Source organism: Protopterus annectens, chromosome 5.part0 (assembly GCF_019279795.1).
Source record: "Protopterus annectens isolate FY-2018-M chromosome 5.part0, PAN1.0, whole genome shotgun sequence".
In the NCBI taxonomy this organism is placed as follows: Eukaryota; Metazoa; Chordata; order Ceratodontiformes; family Protopteridae; genus Protopterus; species Protopterus annectens.
Genome location: NC_056735.1, coordinates 1,002,735,170 through 1,002,748,198, shown reverse-complemented (window position 1 = coordinate 1,002,748,198; position 13,029 = coordinate 1,002,735,170). Strand labels below are relative to the sequence as shown.

Genomic DNA, 13,029 nt, shown 5'->3' with positions numbered 1-13,029 from the left:
CAATGCAGCTTAAACTGTAATCCTTGAAGGAGGTCTAACCTGAAACAGAAATATTAGGGGTTATCCATTAATTTTCTCAAAGTTGCAAGTATTCTTTGTCAAACGTTTTTTAAATCATTTTGACACTGATAACTAACTGAGATTACTTATCGTGCTATTTATTTTCAGTATATTTTGGTGCAGGAAGTTTTTTCCCTGGTGACAATAAGCTGTCAAGTTTGACAAAGAACAACGGAGCTCCAAGGCACATGGAGCTAGTAAGTTAGTAGTTAGTAAGAGCAGAAAATGTTCATCATTCTCAGTGCTGCAGTAGCTTTGGGCTATTATATGCTTTGTGTCCTGTCTAGGGCACAATAAATGGATATCTTCCAAAAGATCTGACTCACTTCCATACCTTCTATGACTACTGATTGGTCAGTCCTGTAAAGGGAAATCAGAAGTCAGAGTGAATCTTTCTTCAGTATTTTCTTGCCACAATGTGAATAAATAACTCTGTTGCTTTACAGGAGCAGCAGATGACTTCTAGTTTTATTTCTGGCAGATAGGTCTTTGATGGGGACCCTTCCACATAGATTTATTGCCCTTAAAAAAATAATATTGTATTTTTTTTTTATTTGAGGCTTTAAAATGGTATTCCCTCTTTAAAAAACACAGAATAATTTTGAATATTGAATGTTTCCCATCAGGGACTGCTATTGTTAGACCTTGTTAAAGCTTAATTACTTTGGGGCTATTTTGGTATGAAAATATACTGCTTATGTTAGCTTTGATTTACTTTTCTTACAACATTTAGTGTTTGGCAGTGTTTAGAATGGGTAGGGATCATTACTTGTAATGCCAGTGTTTGTGTACACTTTGTGACAACTTACCTCCATTTTTTTCTGTTAGTCTGCGTTTGTTTTTAAGGGGTTTCTAACATGATTTAGTGTGCTGCTTGTGCATACTTTGATAGGGGACTGTATATTTGAGTGTAAGTGTGAGTCTGCTACTTGAACACATATTAACAACTTACCTTCTGACCAACTTGTTCCATCAATGAGTACCCGCTTTGAGACCTCCTCCATTACAGCATGGATCATTAGCCTGCTTTTACTGTTCCATCAACTGTACCTAAAAAGAAAAAACAGTATACCAAAGAGCCCTTTCTGAATCTATAGGCTCAGAAAACAGATTAGCCAATAGTGGGAGAATCTGTAGGGGCCATTTGTCATTCCTCAGGCCACTCACTTACTTCTCTGGATTTATCTGGTGTAGTCCTTTCAGTCACCATTAACCTGGGGTCAGACATATCTTCATCAGATAGTCCATTGTCTACTCTGGGCATGGGAGAACCATCTTTTATAGATCAGGGAGATGCTCTGGGAGATATTACTTGGGGTTGCTGGGAAAAGTGACTTTTAGATAGGGAAGAAGTGTCTTCTCTGAGTTAGTCTTCATCCAGTGTTTTTCTTGCAAAAATAAAAATGCAAATGGTTAAATATTTTTCATCTGAAGACTTGGTGTCTTACCTTAACTGGACAATTATTACAGGCTGTTTAATCCTGGTTGCTCAGAAACCTGTACCTAAGAATACTGTCAATAAAGAAACTCCTAAAGAAATTTTGACTGAGGATTCTGACACAGAGACAGGTCTTTCTCTCTTGCAGATTCCCAAGTTCAGTTCTCCAGTTCAGAGGAACCTTTGTCCTCACAACCTACTTGGAAGAATTTTCCTTTTCTCATCCAATAGCCAGGATGAATTAGGTGGTTTTTTTTTTTTTGAACAGGTGGCTGTCCCCACTGAATTGAGGGTATATTATGATACATTACAAATAGGTATGTCTCATTCCACTCCTATACCTCCTAGTGTGCCAGCCTTGAAGGATGCATTTAACACTGCCTGTAATAATCCTGACTCTCAAACTTCAATCCCCTAAAAGGCAGATAGACTTTACAAAGTTTCGCAAAGTAACAAACGTGTTTTCCTACCTTAGGTCTGATCCTGCAACTATTTCTACATTTTTGCCATCTGGGAATAGACTATTACTTCCCACCAATCTTTCCCTTGTGTACTAAGAAGGAAATACATTGGACAAATTCAGAAAAATATTTTTTTCCTTTCTCCACAATGGCATAAATAATTCTTGACTATCAGGCACATATTTGGAAGTTCGTTCTGTTTTGTGTAGACAGTTTGAGGAAATTATTGACTACACTTCCTTCAGATGATCGTTCTTATCTGAATGCCATCATTTCTAACTAGTCTTACAGATTGAAACATTCCTTAAAAAGGGGTGTATGATTCTGCAGATACTGTGTCTAAGCCCACTGCTACTGCTACAGTGTTGAGGAGATGAACCTAGTTATGTAACCAGAAGTCTGCAAATGAGGTAAAGTCTGAAATTTTAAATTCAGCTTTAGGAGCTTTTCTTTAGCCCGTCTACTACTCAAGTCCACAAATAATTTGATCATAGGATCATAAAAAGTTACTAGGTTAATGGCCCTAGGGCCCTTACATGCCTAAACAAGTTATACCCTTATTTCCATGATCAACAGCTATTGCCCCTATCCAAGAGGGACACAGGTGGAGCCCTCAGGGTTAATTTACAGTTGCCCATCCAATCCGTCCAGACTAAGTTTGAAGAGGGCCATTGAGGTGCTCTGTTTGACATGAAGTGGTAGTCTGTTCCACAGGTGTGGTAACATCTGGGAGACAGGTTCTATTAATGTCAAATATCAGGTTAAGGTCTTTAGAACGAGTAACCCATGTACCATTTGACTTGTGGAAATGCAGCATTTCCAATAAAGCATGGTCAGAGATTGCCTTAGGTTCAAGGCAGAAATCACCTCTGAGTAGTCCTGTATGAAACAGAATAAAGTGATAGTGATTTCAGATGATCCATATAGGACAGATGCTGAATACCTTGTATTTTCTTTGTGAGGAACCTTTGTGGTATCTCCAATTGCTACAGGTGCTTGGATAGGTACATACCAAAAGGGACATTGTACTCAATTATTGGCCTGATGAGGGAAGAGTATAGGGAGGTTATAACTTCTTTCTTCTGGAGGCAATGCCCTTACTTATGAGATGAGCAATATACAATACCCTTCTTAACCACTGAGGAGACATGGTGATCAAAGGTAAGGTTGCTGTCAACCTATGTGAAGGTCTCTCACCACTGAGTTGATATTTAGGGTGTCACTAATGATGTGGCAGTTAGCATGAACATCACTCTCACCGAAAGGGATGATAATACATTTTTGAATTCAATTTAAGACCATGACTTTGTCACCAATCATTTGTTTGTGTAAGACCCTCTTGTAGGATATTGACATCATTTGGAGATTCTCTGACCATTCCCAGTTTGCAGTCATCAGCAAACTTTGCCAGCCACAGACCTTTAGTTTTTGCTCGTACTTCAGAGTAATAGATTCCAAACAGTAGAGGTCCCAGGACTGATCCCTGTGGAACACCACTGGTTACAGGTCTGCTGTTGGAGGTGTATTCCCCTATTTTGACTGTATGTGTTCTATCAGCAAGCCAGTTAATGACCCATCTAATGATATAAGGGTTGATATCTAGCTGGGTGAATTTATCAATTATGCCTGAGTGGGGGATAGTGTCAGAAACTTTAGCTAAGTCTAGGTAGGCTGTATGTACAGATTTCCCCTCATCCAGGACCTTGAGGACTATCTCGAAGAAGTTCACTAGGTTTAACAGGTATGATCTCCCTTTGACAAATCCAAACTGAATAGGGTCAGGTGTTTGGAGATTACCTGTATATTTATTGATAAGGTCCATGATGATTCACTCCTTGGCCTTGCAGATAAGACTAGTCAGGCTAATAGGCCGATAGTTCTCATAATCAGTGGAAACACCACCTTTGTGCAAGGGAATAATGGTGGCTGTCTTCCATTCAGCTGGGAGAAAGCCAGTGCTTAGACTATAATTGAAAAGAGTACCCGATAGTGTTGTTACTTCTTGTTGGAGCCTATTAGGATGCAGCCTGGGCTGTTATCGGGTCCCATAGATGCTGTGTTTTTTGCCTTAGAGAGGGTGTTTAAGACCCACTCTTTAGAGATAGAAGGTGGTAGGATGTCATGGGGTACGTGTGGCAGGGACAGAGGAGTGAAGTTTTCACAGAATCCGTTGGTGAACAGGTTAGCTATGTCCACAGGCTCAGTATATGTGGTATCATTAACTACCAGTTTGGCACAAATCTGGGCCTTTCCTTTTAAGTTATGGATTTAACTAAAGAATGCCTTATGGTTGTCCTTATTTGAGAAAGCTAATTTCGATTCATTGTTTGCTTTGGAGGACTTCACAAGAAGTCTTATTTGCTAGTTTAAGTGAGGAAGGAGGGTTTCCAGTTTAGGGCTCACTTCCTCTTACTCTTAGACAGCAATTTCTTCCTCTTTTTGTAAAGCCTGTTAATGGCAGTTGTCCACTAGGCAGGTTTGCTCTTCCTTGACAAGCTTGTTTTGCTCTTATCAGGTATGGCCGAATCAATGCAGTTATACAGGTGTTTGTATAAAGCATTGATGTAGAACTCTACATAGTTGCCAATTCCACCTGAGGGAGGAGGTGCAGTGAAGCTATTTGTACCATCCCGTAAGAGGTTATAATCTGCTTTGGAGAATTTTTTTAGTTGAGCTCCTGCTGGGGTGGGGCAGGTGTGATAGTTACTTAAAATTAGACTGATTTGTGGTCAGATCCCACCAGGGAAGACCTTACAGTGGTGGTGCTACAGTGGTCCCCCACATTGGTAAGAAACAGATACAGGATGTTGGCACCCCCTGTGGGGGTGTCAACCAGCTGGTCTAAGGCATTGGAGTTAACAAAGTCAACGGACCTTTGGGCAAGTGAGTTTGAGCATGAGTAATATACCCAGCCAATGGATGGGTAGTTAATGTTGCCCAAAACCAAGATGTTCAGATGAATCTTGATAAAGTCAAGTAGATCCAAATAGGCAGAGTGGGTGTCCTGATTCATGGAGGGGGTCCTGTAGCTGGCAATGACTTGAATAGGTATCCTACCAACAGTTAATTGCAGCTGAAGTATTTCCAGGGAATCATACTGTTTAACCAATCTGGAGATGTATTTATCTTTAATGAATATTGATAAGAGAAACATTAATAGTGGGAGTTTCTAAGTTTTTTCAGCCTCCCTTCTTAATTTAAGCCTCCCAAATCCCTCAACCCTCCTGATCCTATTTCGTGAAATCTGTAGTAGAAACTGGCTATTTATATTCCCCTTTAGCAATAGGTTGTTTCAGACTCTTGGGTGCTAGGACCTATTTCACGAGGTTTACAGTTGGCACTAGATACAAACACTTCCTTTCAGGTTAGTTCCTTCCCATCCTCTGAACCAAGCAGAGTTTTTTTTACTCAGGTTTTTTACCACTAACTCATCCTAGGAATCATCGAACCAGTGCCTTTAGATCAAAGTGACAAAGACTTCTATTCCAGAATATTTCTGGTATCAAAGGAAAAAAACTTCTTGGAGACCAGTTGTAAATCTTTCCTTTCTAAATCTGTATGTAAAAGTACCATAATTACAGATGCTGACCCATCAGAATCTGTTACCTTTCATCCCCCAAGGTAGTTTTATGGTAACATTAGATCTAATGAATGTGTAGCATTACATTCCAAAATCCAAAGTCTTCAGGAAATTTCTTAGATTTGTGTCTCTGTCACATTATCAGTTCCATGCATTATACTTTTGGCTGTATATAGCTTCCACAGTGTTTACAAAGTGTGTATCTCCAGTCAAAGATCATTGCACTCAATGGCATTCAAATATTTTCTTATTTAGACAATGTGCTTATCTTTGCAAAATCTTCTCCAAGATGTCAAAATTCTTTGGAATGTTTTTTTTCTCTTCTGTCTAATCTGCGATTTCAGATAAAATTTCAGAAATCCTCCTTTGCCCTGTCATACAGGATTGTCTTTCTGAGTTGTATTGTGAAGACTTCTCAGTAAAAAGCTTTTTTTTTTCTTTATACATACGGGAAGGTGGATTTTTATCTGGAATTTTTCCTGAGCTTTTCCAGTCAGTCTCAGACTTCTGCAACAGAATTTCTCAGGATCATAGTGTTCATGGTTTTTATGATTCTTATGATATCTCTTGTAACGTTACATATGAGAAATGTTCAGTGGTTTCTGATTGTATCCAACATTTGCATCTGCTAGAATTTCAGATTCCAATTTTAGGCTTTGTCAAAAATGAACTGTAATAGAAGTGACATATTTGACAAAAGGCGATACTGCCAGCACAGCTATCTGGAATTTTGTAAATAATTACATGTCATTTGTGAATATCAACATGATGTATACAAGATGTTTGTGTTACAAATGTATTAGAACTGTATGGCATGCGTATATCAAACTGCTTGAAGTTATTTGCAAAGTGCTGTTTGAAATGTGACCACAGTATACCCTACTGGAAAAGAAAGTACAGTTGTGTACCTACCATAAATGTAGATGTTCAAGTGTATTCACTGCTGCAGTCATTACAATTGGGTTATCCTGCTGGCAGGCTACCCGCAGTCGGCCCGAGTCCCAAAGTCTATGTCCGGTGTCGGTTGCTGTCACCTCCTTCCTGTCGTCAGTGTGCCAGGGGTATAAAAGATGCAGCCGACGCTATTTTCTTCAGTTTTTCATGCCCCAGATGTCAGGTGCCCCTAAAATGGTAGGCTAAATTATGCCAATAAGCATGCATACACAAAAAACAACTTTTCCTTCATCTACAAGCAAATACACCACATATGTTGTATAGAATAGAGAAGTACAGATAAGTTCCAGCAAGGAAAAGGGCGATGGTGGGAGGGTAACCTGGACTGCAACAGTGAATACACTTGAACATCTACATTTATGGTAGGTACACAACTGTACTATGTTCATCATGTTTCACTGTTGCAGTCATAACAATTGGGTTGAATCCCAAAGCTAAGGTTGGGAGGCTGGTGCTAAATAGGATTAGGAGAGGCTATCAGGCCCTGCAGAATTGCAGTGGCAAAGCCTGCCCTAGATTTAGAGTAGAGAGGTAAGTGATAGTGCTTTGTAAAAGTATGCACCGAAGTCCAAGTTGCAGCCTCTAAGATGTCTTTGGTTGGCACTCCTCTGAGGAAGGCTGCTGAAGTGGCTGCTGCTCTGGTTGAATGTGGTCTAATGCCCTTAGGCACTGATTTGCCATGCTGTGAATAGCAAAAACGAGTGCAGTGGCTTATCCACTTTGAAATAGTCTGCTTTGAGATAGGCTTTCCTTGTGATCCTGCATCATATGCCACTAGAAGTTGTTCAGTCTTTGTGAAAGCTTTGCTTCTGTCCAAGTAGAAGCGTAGCTGCCTGTGAATGTCCAAAGAATGCAGAAGTCTCTCACCCTTATTCTGTGGGTTTGGGTAAAAGGTAGGCAAATGAATTGTTTGGTTAAGGGCCACACTGGACACTACCTTAGGCATAAATGTAGGGTTTGTCCTCAGAGAAACCCTGTCAGGATGGAAAATGATAAAAGGTTCCACAGCCATGAGTGCCTGTAACTCTGAGACTCGTCTAGCGGAGGTTATTGCTAGGAGCAGAGCTGTTTTCCAGGATAAGAATTTTATATTAGCTGCAGAGGCTGGCTCAAACGGAGGCAGTGTGAGTTTTTCAAAGACATAGTTGAGGTCCCATGCAGGTATTGGTGCTCTCCTTGGAGGTCTTATGTTTTTGGCCCCTCTGAGGTACTGCCTTAGTAATGGATGAGAAAAAATAGGTGGTTCTGTATTGTAATGAGCTGAAATGGCAGAGGCATGAATATTAGTAGATGAAAAGGAAAGGCCTTTATCCAGCATCTCAGTTAAGTATTGCAAAATCTGAGGAATATTTGGAACAATCGTGTCAATACCTTGTGCCTGGTTCCAAGCACAGAATCTCTTCCATTTTTCTACATAAGATTTTCTGGGGCTAGGCCTCCTGGCCTCCAAAATGACATCCATCACTGCTTTAGACAGAGGTGTGTCTTGAATGGCTACATTATCCGCCATGCTGCCAGGTTTAAGGTCCTGAGTTGGCTGTGCAGTATCTGTCTTGTTGGGTCAATAAGTGAGGAATTTGAGGTAATGTCCAAGCTGGGCATTGAGACAAGCTCTTTAGGATTGGGTACCAGTGCTGGCGGGGCCAGTCTGGGGCAATCAGTATCGTTTTTGGTTTCTCTTGTCTGACCTTGAGGAGTACCTTGGGGAGGAGAGGCAGAGGAGGAAAGGCATATACTGTTTGGTTTTTCCAGCTGAAAGATAGAGCATCCACTTTCCATGCTTGCTTGTGATAAGTCCTTGTGCAGAATCTCTGTAGTTGGCTGTTGTGAGGGGAGGCAAATAGGTCTATGTCCGGGCATCCCCAGTTCCTTGTTATCATGCTGAAGACTTGTGGATCCAATTTCCACTCATGGGGATCCATTAGGTTTCTGCTTAGTTCATCTGCCAGAGTATTTATCCTTCCTGGCAGGAAGTGTGCTTGCAGATGTACTTGGTAAGTCAATGCTGCGTCCCACAAGTTCATGGCTAGTCTGCAGAGGGGGTAGGAATGTGTGCCCCCCCCTGCTTGTTTATGTACCACATGACTGTAGTATTATCCGTCTTTATCAGTAGTTGTCCTGGATGAAGTAGATCCTTGAAGGCTGTCAGGGCATTCTGAACAGCTAGCATCTCTTTTTGGTTGATATGTAGATGCATTTGACTTGTGGACCATGTGCCATATGGGCCCTCCAGGCATAATCTGATGCATCTGTTGTCAATGATTTCCTGGCTGTGGGTAAGGTGAATGGCTGTCCCATGTTGTGTTGACAGGCTTTTGCCCACCATCGAAACTCCTGTTGCAGGCAGGAAATGAGGGTAATTATTGTTTCCAGGCTGTGGCAATGCTGAGTCCAAACACTTTTTAGATACCATTGAAGTTTCCTCATATGCAGTCTTGCATATGGAATTAGCAGAATGCAGGATGCCATGAAGCCTAAAGCCTACAGGATTTTTCTTGCAGATAACTGGGTCTTTGTTGCTGACATTTTGAAATAAGTAGTCAGTTGTCTGTGTTTGTCTGGCATGAGGTAAGCCATCTGGGCAGTTGTATTTAAGCTTGCACTCAGGAATATTATCTCTTGAGAGGGTATGAGTTTTAATTTCTTTTCGTTTACTGTGTACCCTAGACCTGTTAGTAATCTTTTTACAAATGCCAGATGCTGTAGTAGAATGTCCTTGTTCTCTGCTTGAATAAGGCAGTCATCCAAGTAAGGATATATTTGTATTCCTCTTTGTCTGCAAAATGCAATTACTTGTACCAGACATTTTGTGAAGACCCTGGGCGCAGTAGATAAGCCAAAGGGCAGTGCAGAGAATTGGTAGTGCATTGAGCCAGCTATAAATTTGAGGTATCTTCTGCATGATTGTCTGATTGGGACATGCATGTATGCCTCTTTTAGGTCTAAAGTCACAAGCCAAGCCTTCTTGGCCAGCATGGGCAGAAGCTGCTGCAGAGTTAACATTTTGAATTTTGGAATATCCAGGAATGTGTTTAGGATAGACAGGTCCAGTATTGGTCTCCAGGCTTTGTCCTTTCTGGGCACCAAGAATAGCCTTGAGTAAAATCCTAGTCCCTGCTCTTGCTGTGGTACTTGCTGAATGGCTCTCATGTCCATGAGGGATGAAACTTGTTTTTGTGCCTCTGCCCATTGATTGCATGGCAGGTCTGGCATACTGTTTGGCCTTGGCAAGGTGTGAAAGTGGAACCTGTAGCCTTGTGATACGATATTTAAGACCCATTTGTCCTGGGTGATCATGTGCCACTTTTGTGAAAAAAGTGTTAGTTTTCCCCCCCAAAGGAGCTGTCAGAAGATAAGTGCTTGGTGCTGGCAGGGGAAAGTCATTGAGACTGTTTCCTGTATGGCTGTGATTCTACCTCTCCGCTTTTGGAGGTAGAAGCACCCCATTGTTTAGGCCTGTATGAGCCTTGGGGCTGTGATCTGCCTCTGGGGCATCTGTATCTGCTTCTTTGTGGCCTGTCTGACACTGGAAAGGACCAATTCTTTGTAGGCCAGTTCCTGCTAAATCTGGGAGGCTGTACCTGTAAGAAATCCTTGACTGTTTGCATAGATTTAGCTTTTTCCTCCATTTTCTTCAACACTTCTTCTGCTTTAACACCAAGCAAGGTATAATGCTGTAATGGAGCATCTAATAGTTTTGCTTTAACATGATCGGGCAGATTCTGTTCTTTTAACCAAGCATGCCTCCTAATGACAGAACCTGTAACAGCGGCCCTGCAGGAGGCCTCTTGAGAATCAAAACCACATTGCAAAGTATGCTTTCCCACTTGTTCAGCTGCATGCAATAAATCCTGCATTTCTTTGTTTTCTGCACAGTCTGAATTTGTCAACATTTTCTGTTTAAGCAGTGACATAAGATATTGCTGATATTTAAGCATATGAAACTGACAATTTAAAGCTCTTACAGCCAAGGTAGCAGAAGTATAAATCTTTTTCCCCCATCTGTCCAGGGCCCTTGAATCCCTTTCAGAGGGGATAGGGTTTTTTGCAGTGGAAGCCTTGACCCCTTTGGGACCCTGAGAGATAGTTTCTGGGTCAGCAGCAGGGTTTTTATAATTTATGTGAATCAGGAACCCTGTAGTATCTGTCTGGCTTAACAGGAGCTGGTGGTAAAGAGTCAGGAGACAGACAGGACTCTGAAAATACATCATCAACAATGTCTAAAACAAGAGGAATAGCAAGGGGCCTGTGCTGAGGTAATAAAATGAAGTCTCTGAGCCTTTTCTTGGATTCTGAGTAATCTTGGCTCTCCCAGTGGAAATGCTCCCTCATAGTATGCAGGGTCTCCCCAAAAGAATAATCCTCAGGAGGAGAGGCTGAAGGGATAGATTCTTCAGCATCAGAATCCTCATAGGGAGGAAGAGCATATTCCTGTTCAGAAGAGGAATCAGAGGAAATGGAAACCTGATCTGAAGATTCATATTCTATCTCTTGCCTAGGCCTCTTATCAGGAGGGGGATGGGAACCCCTGATCAAAGTAATTAGGTATTCGGCCATTTTAAGCATCTGTTTTTTAGGCATGGAGGCCTGTCCAGGAGAATGCTGTACTTGTTTCTTTGTCTTTAGAACTGCTTTAGTCTTTGCCTTTGAAGCTGAAGTTGGTTTTACATACAACTGTGTAGGCCTGAAAACACCCTCAGAAGCCGATGCCTGCTCAGCAGCTCCAGACCCATCTGAGGGAATAGTTTCCGAGTGTCCAATACCTTGAGTTTCCAGTGGCCTAGTCGGCTCCACGTGGGAGTTGGAAGTGGCCTGTGTTTCTGAGGTAGCAGGCGTCAGGGGCTGCGAAAGCGCCTCACTGAGATCCGGCGAACCGGCGACAAGCCTAGCGGAAGCCTCATCGTCGGTTTTGGACCTCGGATGCCTGTCTTTTTCTTTTTCTTTGTGCTTTTTATAAACTCCGGTAGTCAGCTGTTCTGATGGCATTATATAATTGAATCTTCTGCCAAAGTAATGAAATGCAAAATTGTACCGACACTTAATAGTGCGTTGGTTAAATCTAGCACAAAACTGACAACTAGCAACATCTTGGTCAGGGCCTAGGCAAGGAATACAGTAAGAATGAAAATCCTTATGAGATATTTGTTTGCCACAAGAAATACAATTATTAACTTTTTCTGACATCGGTCTGGAGCAAGAAATAAGTTTCCCCAACAGGGTACTTAGCTTTAATGAAGACTTCGGATCTGAAATTCGAATTTGAAAATCTCAGGAGTCGGCCGACCGGCACTTGCAAACTGCTTTTGCTTCGGGCACCGCGTGGCAAGAAAGACTGAATAAAATGGTGTCTGCTGCATCTTTTATAGCCCTGGCACACTGACGTCAGGGAGGAGGCGACAGCAACCGACGCCGGACCTAGACTTTGGAACTCGGGCCGACTGCGGGTAGCCTGCCAGCAGGATAACCCAATTGTAATGACTGCAACAGTGAAACACAATGAACATCAGAAATGTTCATGCACTATTGCAACTGTTTAAATGTATATATTTTAACAGTGGAAACTGGGATACAAGAGGTTAACCTTAGTCTAGTAAATTTAAAAAAAAATAGTTGAAATTAAATTACTCTATGGCTACACAATAAAATATGATATATTTCAGTTTCAATGCAGCAATAAGACTCAATGTCTAAAGCTAGGGAACTTTCTGCAGTGTCTTGAAAGTGTTTTATTGTTTTATGACTTCCAGCATCTGCCAAAGATCTGAGGAAAAGCCCTTATCTATGTATTTGCGCAGGCAGATACTAAATGGTATCAGCTGCCATCAATGGTTGTTTTGGGTCTGGGGACTAGAAGTCAGATGACAATAAATGATGTAATTCTACAAGCAAGTCCAGCAGTAATATTTGAGATATTAATCTCAGAGGTCTCGCAGAGAGACACTGCATTCTGTATTCTGTCTTTGCCCTGACAACATCTAGAAGATCCATTCACCACATCTGCCTTGCTCTGATGAAGTACGTTACTAGTAAATAGTGTAATTCTCTTTGATATAGTCAGGAATATAGCAAAGCTTAGTTTAGATATTTTTCTTTATTTATTTGAGACTGTCCTTCAATGTTGTTTTAAATATTTTGTGTGATTTTGAACTCTGATGTCACTGTAATTATATAATGAGTATTTTCTTGTTCTTTTATTATTTATTATTAAATATTTTTAAACCTTTCATTGTGGCTGATCTGTCTAGTGATATTTAAGTTTTGAGAGTACTTGCATATTTATTTGGTGATGCTGTGTGGGCCACTCCTAATAACCTTGCTGCTGGTCAAACTGCCATTTGTATTAATATTAATATTACACAGTAAGATTGGATACCCTTTGTTAAGGGTCTTAAAGTAGCCGATAAAGAGTTGGCTGGTTGCAGTGATAACTACCTTATAGTCTGGGCAAAAGGGGGCATAGTTAGTAAACCTGTGCCAGCCTTTCCCAGGTATGTTTTGTGTGTGTGTGTGTGTGTGTGTGTGTGTGTGTGTGTGTG

The 13,029-nt window shown here is 41.2% G+C and overlaps 1 protein-coding gene across 3 annotated transcripts in view; it reads left to right on the top strand.

Annotated features, from left to right (window-relative positions):
• The window catches only part of GRIK1 (glutamate ionotropic receptor kainate type subunit 1), a 1,940,968-nt gene that overhangs the window by 909,836 nt on the left and 1,018,103 nt on the right, over positions 1–13,029 (top strand). The window lies entirely within an intron of this gene.